At 38.7% G+C, this 14,829-nt stretch overlaps 1 long non-coding RNA gene across 3 annotated transcripts; it reads left to right on the top strand.

The window, feature by feature from the left end:
* The first annotated feature begins 333 nt into the window (after positions 1–333).
* LOC121827134 (uncharacterized) lies at positions 334–14,277 on the top strand. 3 transcript variants are annotated; one of them, XR_013048940.1, is made up of 6 exons: positions 334–1,110; positions 2,525–2,676; positions 4,549–4,706; positions 5,906–6,101; positions 8,085–8,222; positions 13,912–14,277. It is a non-coding gene; the product is annotated as an uncharacterized LOC121827134 (long non-coding RNA). The 3 variants fall into 3 exon arrangements; XR_013048941.1 differs by lacking the exons at positions 8,085–8,222; positions 13,912–14,277 and having other exon boundaries at positions 4,596–4,706; positions 5,906–6,875; XR_013048939.1 differs by lacking the exons at positions 8,085–8,222; positions 13,912–14,277 and having other exon boundaries at positions 5,906–6,875.
* The last annotated feature ends 552 nt before the right edge of the window (positions 14,278–14,829 follow it).

Raw genomic sequence — 14,829 nt, 5'->3', positions numbered from 1 at the left:
GGCTTGATCAGTTTGGGAGGCATCTAGGCAGTGGGACCAAGTCCTGTGCTCATTCCATGAGTTGGCTGTTTGAAACCAGGAACTTATGCAGGGACACTTGGCTTAGTCTGGGAGGAAGGGACTGGACCTCCCTGGACTGAGTCTACCAAGTTGATCACAGTCCTCGGGGGAGGACTTGTCCTGGAGGAGGTGGGAATTGAGGGTGGGCTGGGGGTAAGGGGAGGGCATGGGAGGGGGGAGAATAGGGGAACCCATGGCTGATATGTATGATATGTAGAACTGAATGGTATTGTAAAATAAAAAATATATATCACAAAAAGAAAAAAAAAAAGAAATACTACAAAGCCACTGTAAATGTAGCAGTTTACAGCTCTGCTCCAGGGAAAGATTTCCCCAATGCAAGTGTAACAACTCTGTCCCACAGGGGAGCATTTTCCTGTGAAGTTGGTACAGCACTGTTCTGCTCCAGCTCTGGAGAAGTGCTACAGCTCTGTGCTGTGGGATGTTCTGCATGTTAAATGTGTTGCTCTGATTGGTTAATAAACAAAACACTGATTGGCCAGTAGCCAAGGAGAGAAGAGAATTCTGGGAACAGGAAGGCTGGGGGCAGAGAGACACTGCCAGCCACCATCATGATAAGTGAGATGTAAGGTACCGGTAAGCCATGAGCCATGTGGCAACTTATAGATTAACAGAAATAGGTTAATTTAAGATATAAGAACAGCTAGCTAGAAGCCTGCCATGGCTATATAGTTTATAAGTAATATAAGTCTCTGTGTGTTTACTTGGTTGGGTCTGAGCAGCTATGGGACTGGTGGGTGAGAGATTTGTCCTGTCTGTGGGCCAGGCAGGACCAAAAAACTCCAACTACAGCTCTGCCCAGGTCCCTCAGAGTGTAACAAGTCGGCTCATCTAGCGGAAAGTTTACCCAGCAAAAGTGGTACAGCTCTGCTCCATTCTGCCCTGTCTCCTGAAAGTTGTTACAGCTGGGTTCCAATCTGGCAAAAGTGTTACACACCACACAACAGATCCCACTCAAGAGATTTATTGAGAAGGAAGAATCCAGGAGGGGAGCTGCCTCTAGTGAGAAGCAGCAGCAAACAGAACAAGGTAATTGGATTTTTTAGGGTGTGAGGGGGGACGGAGGGGGGGCAGGGGAATGCTTTCCAGGATGGCTTGCAGTTGGAGGGATTTTGTGCTCAGGGACCTCATGGATTGGTGGGATTCTGCAGCCTGACTCTAGAGTAAGCTCAGAGATTGGTAGGATTTTAAGTCCTGGTCCTGGGGTCAAGTCAGGGTCAGGGTGCTTTTCCTTAGCTCTGGTCTCAGGTCTGGTCAGGGTTAGGGTATATTTTCCTTGTCCCTATATTTTCCTTGCCCTATAGCCCCTGCCTGGTATTTTCATTTTAAACTACATGGTTTTGGGCAGCATTCAAATGTGTTTTTCACCCAAAGTAATTGGTAAGCCCTATTTTGTATCACAATATTAAAAATAACAAATAAAAGATCACAAGGCAACAATCTGACAGAATCTCCTTGTACTTTGATGCCATGACACCTGTGCCAGGGGCGAGTTTCAGGAAGGAGGTCCTTACCTCTTCCAGGCAAGGCAACTTTGACAGCCAAAGCATTTTGTTGTAGGTCATATACACATGTAACATATGTGTGCATATATTATGATATACATATATACTATATACATATATACAATTGAGTGTGTGTGTGTATGAAATTTTTGAGGATTCTTATGTCTATTTTTCTATTATTAAAGAACACCAAATGTGGAGTGTACATGTAACTAAAGATGTGGTCTATATAAATAGCTATTCAATGTTTCTTCTTCATTCTACACTAATTTGAACAAAACTTGGAACTAATAAATTTCATTATAAAATTTGAAATAAAGTAATAAATACCAAATGATTATCTTTAAATTTATATTTTGTTTTTATTTTTAATGAAACAAAACCAATCATAGTGTACTAATTTTAAAAGTTATCATCTAGGAAATGAAAGGGAAGAAGAAGGGAGGAAAGAATTGAGGATGGGAAGAAAGTAGCCACCTTTATCTTTGTATTTATGCATGTTAGTTATCTCATTTGGAATTAATGCCCCTTTTGCCAGAGAATCAGCATGTTCAAACTATGTGATAATATTTTGTAATAAAGAAGTTGAAAGTGGGATGTAATAAAGGAACGCATGATTAACTGATAATTGAATCTACATTAAATCTTGATAGACCTTAATAGGTGTCTAAATACATTAGAAACGTTTCTAGTTAGTTGTTTGTTTTGAATTTTGTATCTGAGTAGTTCAGTAGCACACATTGATCTCAATGGGTGGAAAGTGCAATGACACAGAGTCAGATGGATACGGAGGGAGTGGATCTGGGGAGAGCTGGAGGAGGGGGTGAATGTGATTAATACATGCTTTACAAAATTCTCAAATAATTAATAAAATTACTTTTAAATGAGGAAACTCAACTTCTTCTTGGTGGTGCTCTGACTGCTGTTTTCACTCTGAGGGTTCTTCCTTGGTGTGGGCTGTGTCGCCTGGTGCTGGTCTACTTGTGTGCAACAGAAACAGACAAACTTGGCACTGTTCCTCTGGACAGGAAGTACACTATTCAGGCTTTCCCGTGAAAAGGGATTAAAATTCCCTTTGTTAGGAGCAAAGGTAAGAGGAAATGAGACCACAACACTGCGGCATTTAAAACTGCTCTCTTTCACAGTAGCACTACAGGGCCCCAGTGTTCCCCTTAGCTTGGCTTTGTTCAAGTCACTCTACTGTCATTGTGGCAGATCGTGACTGCAACAGCATTTTATACTCAGTCCTCATGGAACATCAGGTTTGTGAGAGCTGAGGATGAATATCACCAGTTTTTAAAATTACTGTTCGTTAAAAACCTCAGACAAATAACAGGAAGTCATGCTTTATAGCAGGATAATACAAAGAAGCTTTACTTGTAAGTGTTATATACAAGAAGAGATCTTCCAAATGGCAAAGTTGAAAGTGGCCTTTCATTGGAAAATAACATTGTCATGTTTTTGTTGTTTTTGTTTTTAATCATTGCTTTCAGTGGAAAAAGTAGTGTTTTATCTATAAGACATATATAACTTTCTAGTAATTCATGAGGTAGTAGCATTAGAATGGAATTATATTTCAGTTTAATTTAATAAATATGTTTACCTGAAGCAGTGAACAGTTATATATTATGGTGATATTTTATTTGTACTGAAATGTGATTTTAATTGTATGTTAATAAATAAACTTGCCCGGGGGTCAGAGCTATTAGAGCCATAGTGAAAGCTGGGCGGTGGTGGTGCACGCCTTTAATCCCAGCACTTAGTAGGCAGAGCTAGGAGATCTCTGTGTGTTCAAGGATACAGCCAGCATTGGAGACACATGCCTTTAATCTCAATACCAACCGTAGAAGACCTGGAGGTCTGTACAGACAGGCAGTGACGAGGTAGTCATGTGGTTGGCTTTACAACCAATGAGAAGGCAGAACAGAAAGTCTATATAAAGATAAACAGACAGGAAGTAGGTCTCTTTTGGAGAGATCTCTTGGCTGAATAGGCCAGCTGCAGCAGACGGGTAAGGCTCTTAGCTCTGATCTCTTGGCTTTCTTCTTTGCATTGGTTCTGTGTTTCTTATTTAATAAGACGGTTGGTTACATCTACAATATATGGTTGCACCAGCAATGGAAGCCAGGTCTTTGTAATTATAACATCCATTCTCTTTAATCATTCTGCTATGCTCTTTGTCACTTAAATCACTGGCAAGAATTGAGATAGGTATAATGTGAGAGCAGCCTGAGCCATACACACCACTCTATTTGAAAGATGACTTTATACTCCAGATATTTTTATTAATAGCAAACCAATACTCTTAATTTTTAATTAATTTTTTCTGAATGCTGAGTCAGTAGCTTTCAAAAAGCATCCTTAACTGTGCAAGAAATTGGATGAAAGTACATTAAATGATACATTTCTTGAGGAGATATAGATTTTGGACATTGTATAATAAAATGTTATATGGTTTGCCATAAGCATGAACAGTTTATATATATGATTTTGTTATCTTAAACATTTTGTTTTGGGTTGCCATTTTTGGGATGTCCTAAGTCAATAATCATTTTTTAAGGGCCTTGCACTATTAACGCTTCTTTCTACCCTACTTGAATTGAGTCTGTCTCCATCATTTTGTTGTTGTTGTTGTTTTCTTTTTAACTTCCAATTTGTATATTTGATTTGTTTTACTTAATAATAAATGGATATCTGTGGGATGACTCATCCTAACAGGCTTGAGGGCCAGCTGGCCCAAACCAGTAAAAAAGATACTTTCTGAGAGCCAACCTGGGTCTGCCTAAGGGCCTTAGCAACAGCAGCTGAGACATGATCTGGAGATGACCTGGACCAATGAGAGGCAGCCATGTCACACCAGCAGATGCATATTCATCAGACCTTTTCCCAGGGTAGGGTGGAGGGTATATAAGGCTTGCCTCCTTCTGAATAAACTGAGCTTGTTGTTTTGACATTCTCCTAGAGTCTGTGTGGTTTGACTCTGTGCCTACTTGGTCCCCTCCCCCAAAGAGAACAACAGCACAGGACCCTGCCACATCTGATGCCGAAACCCAGCACTGTTTCTCTCCCTTTCTTGATGCACAGCGCTGGTGAAGCAGCGCCCTTGAACAGTCAATTTCAGTGAGTAGGCCCCTCTACCTTGTGTGCTTTCAGTCCCTTTGGCAGTTAATTATTTTTGTTTGTCTTGTTTGTGAGTCTGTCTGTATGGTATGGTGGTACATGCTTTTGTTCAGGCTTGCCTGGTGTTTCCATATACGGGCTGGAACCTCAGGAAACAGAGCCATAGTCACTGTTGTTTATCCCACCTTCTAACACTATGGGAAATTTCCTCCTTCACCATAAAGAGGCCCCTATTGGAGCCCTTAAGTCCCTCCTAACCAGCCAGGGGCTCTGTGCTACAACATCAGAACTAGAAAGGTTTTGGGTGGAGGCTGTGGTGCTTGGTCCGTGGATCTCTTCAGAGAACATGTGGGAACCTGGTCTTTGGATGAGAGTTCTGTTCCTAGTCAGAAAAAGGGAAGTGGCCTCAGGAGTAACTATCCAGTTGTTTTTTATGCCCATTTTGTTGGCTGTAATTGCTGGCCTAAAGTCCTCCCCTACTGAAGAGGTCATTAAGGCCCACAATAAGCACTGCCAGGAACAATGTATCACCAACTTATCTATCACCTTCATTCTGTCCATGCCTGATATTTCCTCCACCTCTGCTGACAAGGAGACAGATGAGAATAGGCATAAAGTACAGGAAAAGGATGGAAATGATTACGGCAGCATCTAAGCCTACACTGGCAGGACCCCCCTCTGCTCCCCCCATGCCTCAAGAAGCTACTCCTCTGCTGCAGTATCCATGGAGTGATTTGCCTAGTTGTCTGCCCACTGAGCCAGCTGCTCCACATATCTCCCAGCCTATTCTACCTGTGGTGCCGCACTTGTCCACCATGGTGTTTCCAGTTAATGTAGGCCCTAATGTAGCCAACCACCCATGGATACCTACCCCTCTTGCAGACCTATCTTTGGTATGTAAGGCTGCTAATGAATCAGGTCCTGACTCACTGTATTTTGAGCAAGTCCTAAGATAATGAATGAATGGGTAATGCATTTAAAGACTTATTATGACTGGTACCACTTGTTGAAGGCTATGTATGAGTCTTTCGTCTTCTTTAACTGGCGCTCTGCCTATGATGACCAGGCCAAGGCTCATGCTTGTTTTAATATACAGTACAATATTGCTGTTTCTCTTGAGATGCTCATGGGCCAAGGACCATATGTTAACCCTGTCACACAAGCCCAAATTGAACAACATGGTTATTTCCTTGCTTCAGGAGACTCCATTGCCCTTGTTGTGTTGGAGGGATCCCATCACCCTTCAATGGCAAACCCCTGCTCCCCTTTTAACCTGCGGATGAAGGTATGCTTGCATTTTCTCCAGAATACCACCACGCTAATATGGATACCCTCCAGAGATGTGCTTCTGGCAGCATACCAAGAGAATTTGACGAAAGAAGAAGCTTCAGAAGGGTAATGTATGATTTGCTCTGCTACTGAGGCATTAATAAAGGTCATGTCATTACTGGCATGCAGCCCTAGATATCTAGCTATTGCCTCACCCCCTACAAGGTCACTAATGCATCACTTTGATTGACACAATAAATATGACTAGGGTCCCATCCATGTCCTTGAGATTACATTTTTGACTAATCCTTCTCTTGTTCAAATATCTTCTGCAACAGGTTCACCAACAGAAGGTGGCCAAGGAGGCAACCCTACAGGTCTTATTTGCTCTCAGAAACCTAGATCAAAGTCCTCCTAGAGAGACAATGGATGCATAGCTCACTGAGATACAGAAGGTTACTGTCTAAAGCCCACCACCTGGACAGCTCTCCAGTATTGATGCTCTTTAAGGGCTGGTAGTCAATGATGGATCTGAGCTTGTTTGGCAAGCCCACCTAAGCCAGGCACAGTCCATTATGCTGAGCTCTGCTGAGGTGGAGTCAACAAGGTTAGGACAATGCACCCTAGCTTCCACTGAGCATGTCCCATGAAATAATAAAAAGCAGTGAATATGTGGGATGACTCATTCCTAACAGGCTTGAGGACCAGTTGGCCCAAACCAGTAAAAAGTTACTTTCTGAGAACCAACCTGGGTCTGCCTAAGGGCCTTAGCAACAGCAGCTGAAACATGATCCAGAGATGACCTGGACCAATGAGAGGCAGCCATATCACTCCAGCAGATGCATATTCATCAGACCTTTCCCCAGGGTGGGGTGGAGGGTATATAAGGCTTGCCTCCTTCTGAATAAACTGAGCTTGTTGTTTTGACATTCTCCCAGAGTCTGTGGTTTGACTCTGTGCCTACTTGGTCCCTTCCTCCAAAGGGAACAACAGCACAGAACCCTGCCACAGATATGAGCTAGACAGTTTGTCAAGTTGGAAATGGATAACAAGAAGTCTTGCACTTTTGTTTGCTGTCCTGCACTTCTGGATATGCCTCATCACCTATTGGCCTCAGGAGGATGCAGAATAATGCTGTAAACCTTCTGAAAATCCATGGCAGCTGTAACCTAGAGATGGCCCATCAATATACAAATGGTTATCTCTAACTATTACTGTAAACCACTGAGTGTGATTACAGGTTGTTGTGCAATAAGTATTTGTGACTAACTTATTGTGTACCAAGAAAGAATCACAGTGAATTTAGTAGTACACTTTGTATATACTATTTTTAGTAAATAAAATCAAAATAACATGCCACTCATCATGATTACTTTGCTGTTAGAATGGATTGATTCCTAATATTGCTGAAGTTTATTGAAGTTATCAAACATAAAGAGTTTGTGATTGTTAAAAAAAAAACTTTCTGGTGGGATTTAATACAGCACTTTGAATTTGAAAGGCATCAGGTAAAACTGGCTGATCTCCTAGCAGACTAAGGTGAGTGACAGGAAAGGGGTACTCTGATGGATTAGTCTGTTAACATACAACATTCTATAAGAAAGATGCTCTGTGACTAAATCAAATATGTTCCCTTTATAAGACACAAATATTCTGAAAATATAGGGTCCAAAAGAAACTTATCAAATTTATCACCCTCAGTATTTTCTAAGTATAGAATCAAGCTAATTCAGAAATTCAGTGTTAACACTCAAGAATTCACCTTTAAGTTCTTAGATGCTCAGTCAATGACATGTGGCTAGTGGCTGCTGAATTACAGAATAGTCTCATTATTCCAAGATGTCCTATTAGACAATGCTGTATAACAATAACAGAACTAAGGAAGAGACTTATAAAACCTGGGAAATACAACATATACAATACTAAAAAACACAATTTGATGTTTGATGTGATTAGTGGTTTTAATCTCAGTACACTTCAGCATATTCCTGTATAGGAAAATGTAGGAATTGTATTATAGATATATCCATTGGAACTGGGCTCTACACAACTCTTTAGTTTGATTGGTTGTGGTTTTCTGTAATGATCTCATTCTGTTTTATAAAAGAGGTTTCTTTGATGGAATCATTGCAAAAGAGGGAGCAGAAGGATTTTAAAAGCCAGAGAATTGGGGAGCTTGCTCTATTAATGTGTCTAGTAATGTCATAAGCTACACCTATAAAGTCTCACCAGCATGACTGCCTAAAGGTGAGCTGAACAAGGACAACAATAGGCATGTTCCATGGTGGATGGGGAATGTCAACAGGGCCTCAACTCTTCACAAGAACTACAGGCAACTAAGTAATGCTGAGAATGGGATAGGCTTCCCCAGAGAAAGCACACCAATGGGATGTGCTATACTTAGTGCTCAGTATTAAAAATAAACATAAAGGTAATATATAGATAGGGAAAGTTATACTTATAAATTTAGGATTTTATATATATGCATATATGTATATAACTACAAGTAATACATAAATGAGGTCATGACTTTCAAAGAGATTAAGGAAGTATATGGGAGGGTTGGAAAGGAAGAAAGGGAAGGGAGAAATGATGTAATAATATTATGACCTCACAAAATAAAATGAACAATTTAAAAATATATTCAACAATTAAAAACACAGAGACTGTGGTATGTACACACAATGGAGTATTACTCAGCCATAAAAAAGGAAACTATGGCATTTGGTGAAAAATAGAGAGAACTGGGTAGTATGTAGTGAGATAGAAACCAGAAAGAAGACAGATACAGCATGGATTCTCTTATAAATGGTATGTGTATTTAGGAACAAAAGTAACAAAATGACATGAAACTACAAGATACATTGCTCAGTAAGAGGAAGGTGACTAGCAGGAGAGGAAAAGGGGAACAAAATAGGGTAACTTGGGTGAATGTAAACAAATTATAATACATCCATGAATGCAAATATAATGAAATCTTACTGTGTCATTAACATACACTAATAAAAAGAGAGAAAAATGAATAATGCCTACAACTTCAGATTCAAAGATATTAAGAGAATGTTAAGCTAAACTGCATGCTGATAACTTGACTCACATAAGGTAAATAGACAGACTATAGGTGTGCATTGTTAGCTGATTGTGTCCATGAGTTGCATATTAATAGATTCAAACAAGTGGTGACTGAAAATATTCCAGAAGTAACTATTGTGAAAGTATTGAGTATGTAGATATGTTTTTATCACTATTTCCTAAACAGTATGGCATAATAATATTTAAATTGCATTCATGTTAGGCATGAGTTATCAATGGATTAGTTATGACACCCAGGAAGAACTATACAAGTTATATTTAAATAATGTGTTGCTTATTCATAAGAGTTTGGTATCTGGAGATTTAGGTATCTGGCTGGGTTCTGGAACCAATCTCTTTATATAGACACTGAACTAGAACTGTAAACATATATTTCAGAAACTTAAAATTTATACCATGAAATCAAAGTTGTTTTAACATTAGAAATATCTATTAATACATTTTTCTCACTAATGAGAAAAGCAAAAGACAAAGATGACTATCCTAAAGTACAAAAGAAATCATTAAACAAAGTAGCCCACACATGTGTCCTAAGAGATAAATGAGATCTTAGTTATGTCTAGTCAGAGATGGTAGGTGAATGTTTCACACACCAATAAAGAAGGACAATAGAATAAAAGTGCTTTACTAATATATGTCAAAGGTAAGTAACAGGAAAATCATGAATAGAATACTATAAGATTTGAAAAATACTTTACATAGAACATGTAACAATTACATAAACTGAGAGGTCATGTAATTTTTTTGTAGATAGGGAAATACACTACTATTAAAATATCATTAATGCAAAAGCTGATGGAAGAATTTATACATCCATGCCAGGAAAAAAATCCCAAGAGTTTTGAGTTTTTATACAGACTATGTCATCTGCGGTGCTGATTCAAGCAAGCAAAGCAAAGGGCTAGTATAGGTAATGCAAGACTTCAAAAGACAGCTGTAAGGAGGACATGTGCTACCCAACTTAAGAATGACATCAAATTATGAAGCTGTAATATAATACATGTGATAGAAAAAATTGAAATTAATTATAGTTATTTTTCAAGAATAGAAAAGTAGACAAAGAAATCAATATTGATATTGTAGAAATAAATTCATCCATGTATTACCTCCTGCTTTACTACAGACATAGCTGTTCAATATGGTAAAGATATCTGTTTTCTGCAAGTGGTATTGTTTACAAAATTATTTCTATGAAAAACAAACAAACTTGACCTATTCAACCATGCAGAAATTGTAGAATATGGTGTAAAAATAAAAACAATAAGGTTTCCAAATGAAAAGATAGGAGTGTAACTTATAACTTTAAGTAGGGCAATAACTTAGTAAATAGATGATTATTAAAATTAGGAAGTTTTCATTCTCAAGCACCATTAGAAGCAGGAAAGGTGAATCAAGATGTAAGAGAATTTATTTGTAATTCTTATTTCACAAAGGCAGTGTTCAGAATTTATACTGAACACTAATGTCTCAATCATTTAAAGAAGCAGAAAAAAACAATAGAAAAGTCAAAATATTTGAAAGCACCTTTACAAAAGATTCTGACATTGGTTTTAAAGAGACACAAATTAAAATCATAAGGAAATAGAGCATAAAACTTCCAGACAGACTGGTTGAAATGAAAATAAGCAAAGTATAAATATTGGTAATAAAGATACAGAGCAGCTGTGGTAGGGAAAAATTAGTGTGACTGTTTCGGAGAATTTACAAGTTTCTGTTAAAGCTGAATGTATGTCCACATTTTGATATTTTCTTAGTTATATATCCAAGAGAAATGGGTACATAACACCCAAAATATATAGGATAGTGTTGATAACAGCACTAATTGCAATAACCAAGAAATGTTAGCAAATATAATACTAAATTCTTCATCCATACCGATGAAGGATTTGATGGTAGAGACAGGAATGTGGTCAAGCCTGCCGGCGCAGTGCCTATTTCACAGGAATGAGGATGAGAAATGAATCCCAGGTACCCAAGTAAAAGTGTGGTACAGTGGGTACTAAGTGTGAACCGCGAGCTTTGAGAACATGAACAGATGGATCCCTGGAGAACACTGGCCAACTATATTAGTCTCATAATGGATGGACTCCAGGTTCAGTGGAAAGACCCTGTCTCAAGAATAATGTAAAAAATATATCTGAAGAAGACATCCTATGTTTACTTCCGGTCAACATATTTATATACTCACATATACACTCAATTGTACGCATATATGCACTCATACACAGAGAACTTTTCAAAATTGAGAGTATATCAACTTTGTAGACTGAAAAAGAGCAAGTTACAGCAGGAACATGGATGAGATTTGTATTTAACATTTACGAGAAAATCTACACACACATGCACTCACACACGTTTTTGCATGACCTATTACATTTGTATGATGTTAAAAGAATAAATGCAATTTATTATGATAGAAGTCAGGTTAGTGATTGCCGTCTGGGGAAGAGCTTAGCCATATGGAGGAAGAGAGCATCCTGACTCTGGGCTGGGAACCTCTCTCCTGTAGCTTAGTCTCTTCCCTCCCTTTCTCTCTCTGTCCACATTCATCGTCACTTAGTGCCCCCCCACCATCTCCCTCTCTGCTACAACCAGGTTTGTTCCTCACGACTGCACTGAAAATCTTCCCATTTATTACTTGCATCACTAATGAGCCTGTTTCAAATTAAGTGGCTATTTAAATATCGAAACACTTGTAACGACTTTGCCACATTTCGTATTATTTCCTTCTTCAGTTACCACATGTTTTGGAACTTAGGTCACAATCTCTGTTCCCACATACTCTTATATATTCTCATAAAGAGTTGACCATGGGGAAGGAAGGGAAGCTTTGGTTAGGATATAGAAACAAAACAAATTCTAAAAAAAAAAAATGTTCTTTTAAACTAAAGGAGCTGACTGTTTATTCTTAATAACATATAGATCATCTTGCATGCATACCCCCTGGCCAGTGGGATTACAACAAAACATTTTCTCTGATTGAATGGATGGGATGATGGAATCTATACTAGCTCTGAACTAGCTTTGGTGTAATGAAGACGACTTTACAAAAGAAAAACCCATATTTGTCTCAATCCCCCTCTCTCTAGTTGAGGCTTCTGCGTGCTACTCAGTCTACACAGCTCTTTCTTGCCATAGTTTGCCCAAAATAAGAACAAGAAGAATCCTATTCATTGTAACAACACAATTCAACAATGGATTTCAATATAATTTCAGGTCTTAGGAGCCTGGAAACGGAGGTCTCTTTCAGCAAGTGTCTTCTATTCTGCATTATAAAGTTGACATTGCAGTACACTTGTTTTCACATTTGACTCTAACCTAAGCAATGACCTGCAAAAACAGGAATGTGTCTTTTCATCATTGTAAACCTTTCACTTTATACACAATGCTTCATGCAAAAACAAGTTAAACTTTATCGAAGAACTTAACATTTCCTATAGTAAATGAAGACCACTAGGCTATAGAAAAAAAATATAATGTTCTAAATGACACTGGAATTTCTAAATTTAGAAAAATTAAAATATCTAGTTTTTTTTTAATTAAAAGAATTACAATGTGCAGAGTAAGAGACCTTGAAACACTCAGTTCTAAATGAGATGTCTCCATCAAACTCCCTTGGGGAACTTGCAGAAGAGGAGGCCAAAAGATTGTAAGAACCAGCAGTGATGGAGGGCACCTAGGAAACAAGCCCTTGTAGACACAACAGGACTCATGTACATATGAAGTCACAGAAACTGTGGTAGCACGGACAGGGCAAGAACATTTCTAAGTAGATGGGGTCCAGTGAAAACAAGAGAAAATGGACAGAAGTCTCCATCCAGAACCCAAAAGCTAGCTCTAATTGATAACATCTCACAAAAGAAATACTAGCTTTCTTCAACCTAGTTGTGCTGAGTATACAAAGCACTCTTAAGGGCAAGCCCCATGCCCAGTAGTAGACTGACATCACAAAATACTCAATGGTATTTTGGGAGTTTTTTGATCACAATGCTTTGTCTGGGCTTTTTTTCCCTTACAGATCTTTGCTGATGTATTATAGTTTGAAATTTTGCTTTTGTGGGTTTTCTGTGCATGTGATTGTGTGTGTCTCAGGGATTGTGTTTCTTAATGCCTTTTTCTTTGGCTATTTTTATGTTTGTTTGTTTTTCCCATTCTGGTTTCTTTATCTATTATTGTTACTATTTTAATTATTATATTCCTGCTGCATTCTAATGACAGAGAGGGAGAAAGTGTATGTATTGGGTGGGGAGTATTAAGTAGGCAGTATCCAGGAAGAATTGGGGACTGGATCCATAATGAGAATATATTCCATGAAAAATTATTTTTAATAAAAACAATTAGTCAAAGGTGAATGTGGTAGGTCAGTGCTGGAATCCAAGTATTTTAGAGGCAGAGGCAAGAGGACCTCCACTGAGGCCAGCCAGGGTTAAATATGAGCCTCTGTCTCTAAAATAAACAAAACAACAGAACAGAAATAAGAGCTAAATTGCATCTTACAGATTAAGCAAGCAACCTAAAATAACCACAACTTCATGTGTGTTAGAGGATGTTTGCTGACTAACATCAGCCAGCGAGACAAGTAAATCACAAAGGAGTACTGAGAGCTTTGAATTTATGAACTTGCACTCTAAAATAATCTGTTGTAAGTATCAAAGTTGAGGAAGATCATCTCCCTAAAACAGTAATAAACTACTAAGTAAAATTTGCTAAACTGGAGTGCTTTCTTATATAGAGATTCCGCCTTATACTCAGACATGGCACTTAAACCGTGGCTTAGGAACTGAGATTCTGAAGCTGTTTGGCACTACTGTTAGATGTCCTAATTTTATTTTTACTTATTCAGCAGTTACTATGAACAGGAGTCTATATTTAACTTTGAAAACCTTACTGATGGGAATAAAAACTTTGTATGGATACATTTATGGCCCAAAGTGTTATAACAGACACTGTAGATGACACACCAAAGTAAATTCAACACTCTCTATGCTTTGGGGCATCTCATCCCATGAGATGAATACAGTGACCCTGAACTAAGACACAGACATCACTTGGATCAACATTTCACAACATCCTTCATCAAAAGTGGAATGTGATGGGTCACATCACCATCAGGTATGGGACACTCTATTAAGAGAGAATGACTACTTAGCTACAGTTTTGAAATAATTTTGCTGACAGGATGAACTCTGAGTAAAACATTTTGTAGAAAATAAACGGCTAAGAAATTTCTTCATTAACAAGCCTTCTCACAGTTAGCAGCATTTCAAAAATATCGATCAAACAAAGACACTTGAAATGTGACTCTCCATTGCCTTTCAATCTTGTATGGTCAGGTAGCTCAGCTGGCCTGTGACCTCAGGAGGCAGCTGATGCTCACGGTCACCACAGTGACTCTTCACTTAGATTGGTTCTTCCCTTGCTACTTATGCTGGGCCATGTGTAGGGTGTCTTTTCTGTGAGAGATGATTATTTTGCTCTCCTTGTCAGGCTCCTGTTAAGCTTCCATTGTCACTTCTTCTTCTTAGATTTAGAGTCCCGAGACCCCTTGAGCAGATGAAGAGCAGCGACTTCCCTGTGACAGTTCTGCACTCTGAGAAGTGCTGGCGGATGCAGCAGGCCACAGATGGAGAGGGCTTTTGGAAAGTCCTGTCTCGCCTCTTTTACAGCAACTCTCCCCATCTTTCTCCTCTCAGGGTCGCAATCTGTCTGCTTTGAGGAAAAGCAAAGTTTGCCTAGAATGATACTTTCTCTGAAAGACATA

This window comes from Peromyscus maniculatus, chromosome 2 (assembly GCF_049852395.1).
Source record: "Peromyscus maniculatus bairdii isolate BWxNUB_F1_BW_parent chromosome 2, HU_Pman_BW_mat_3.1, whole genome shotgun sequence".
NCBI classification, from domain to species: Eukaryota; Metazoa; Chordata; class Mammalia; order Rodentia; family Cricetidae; genus Peromyscus; species Peromyscus maniculatus.
This window is presented reverse-complemented; position numbering and strand designations above follow the sequence as displayed.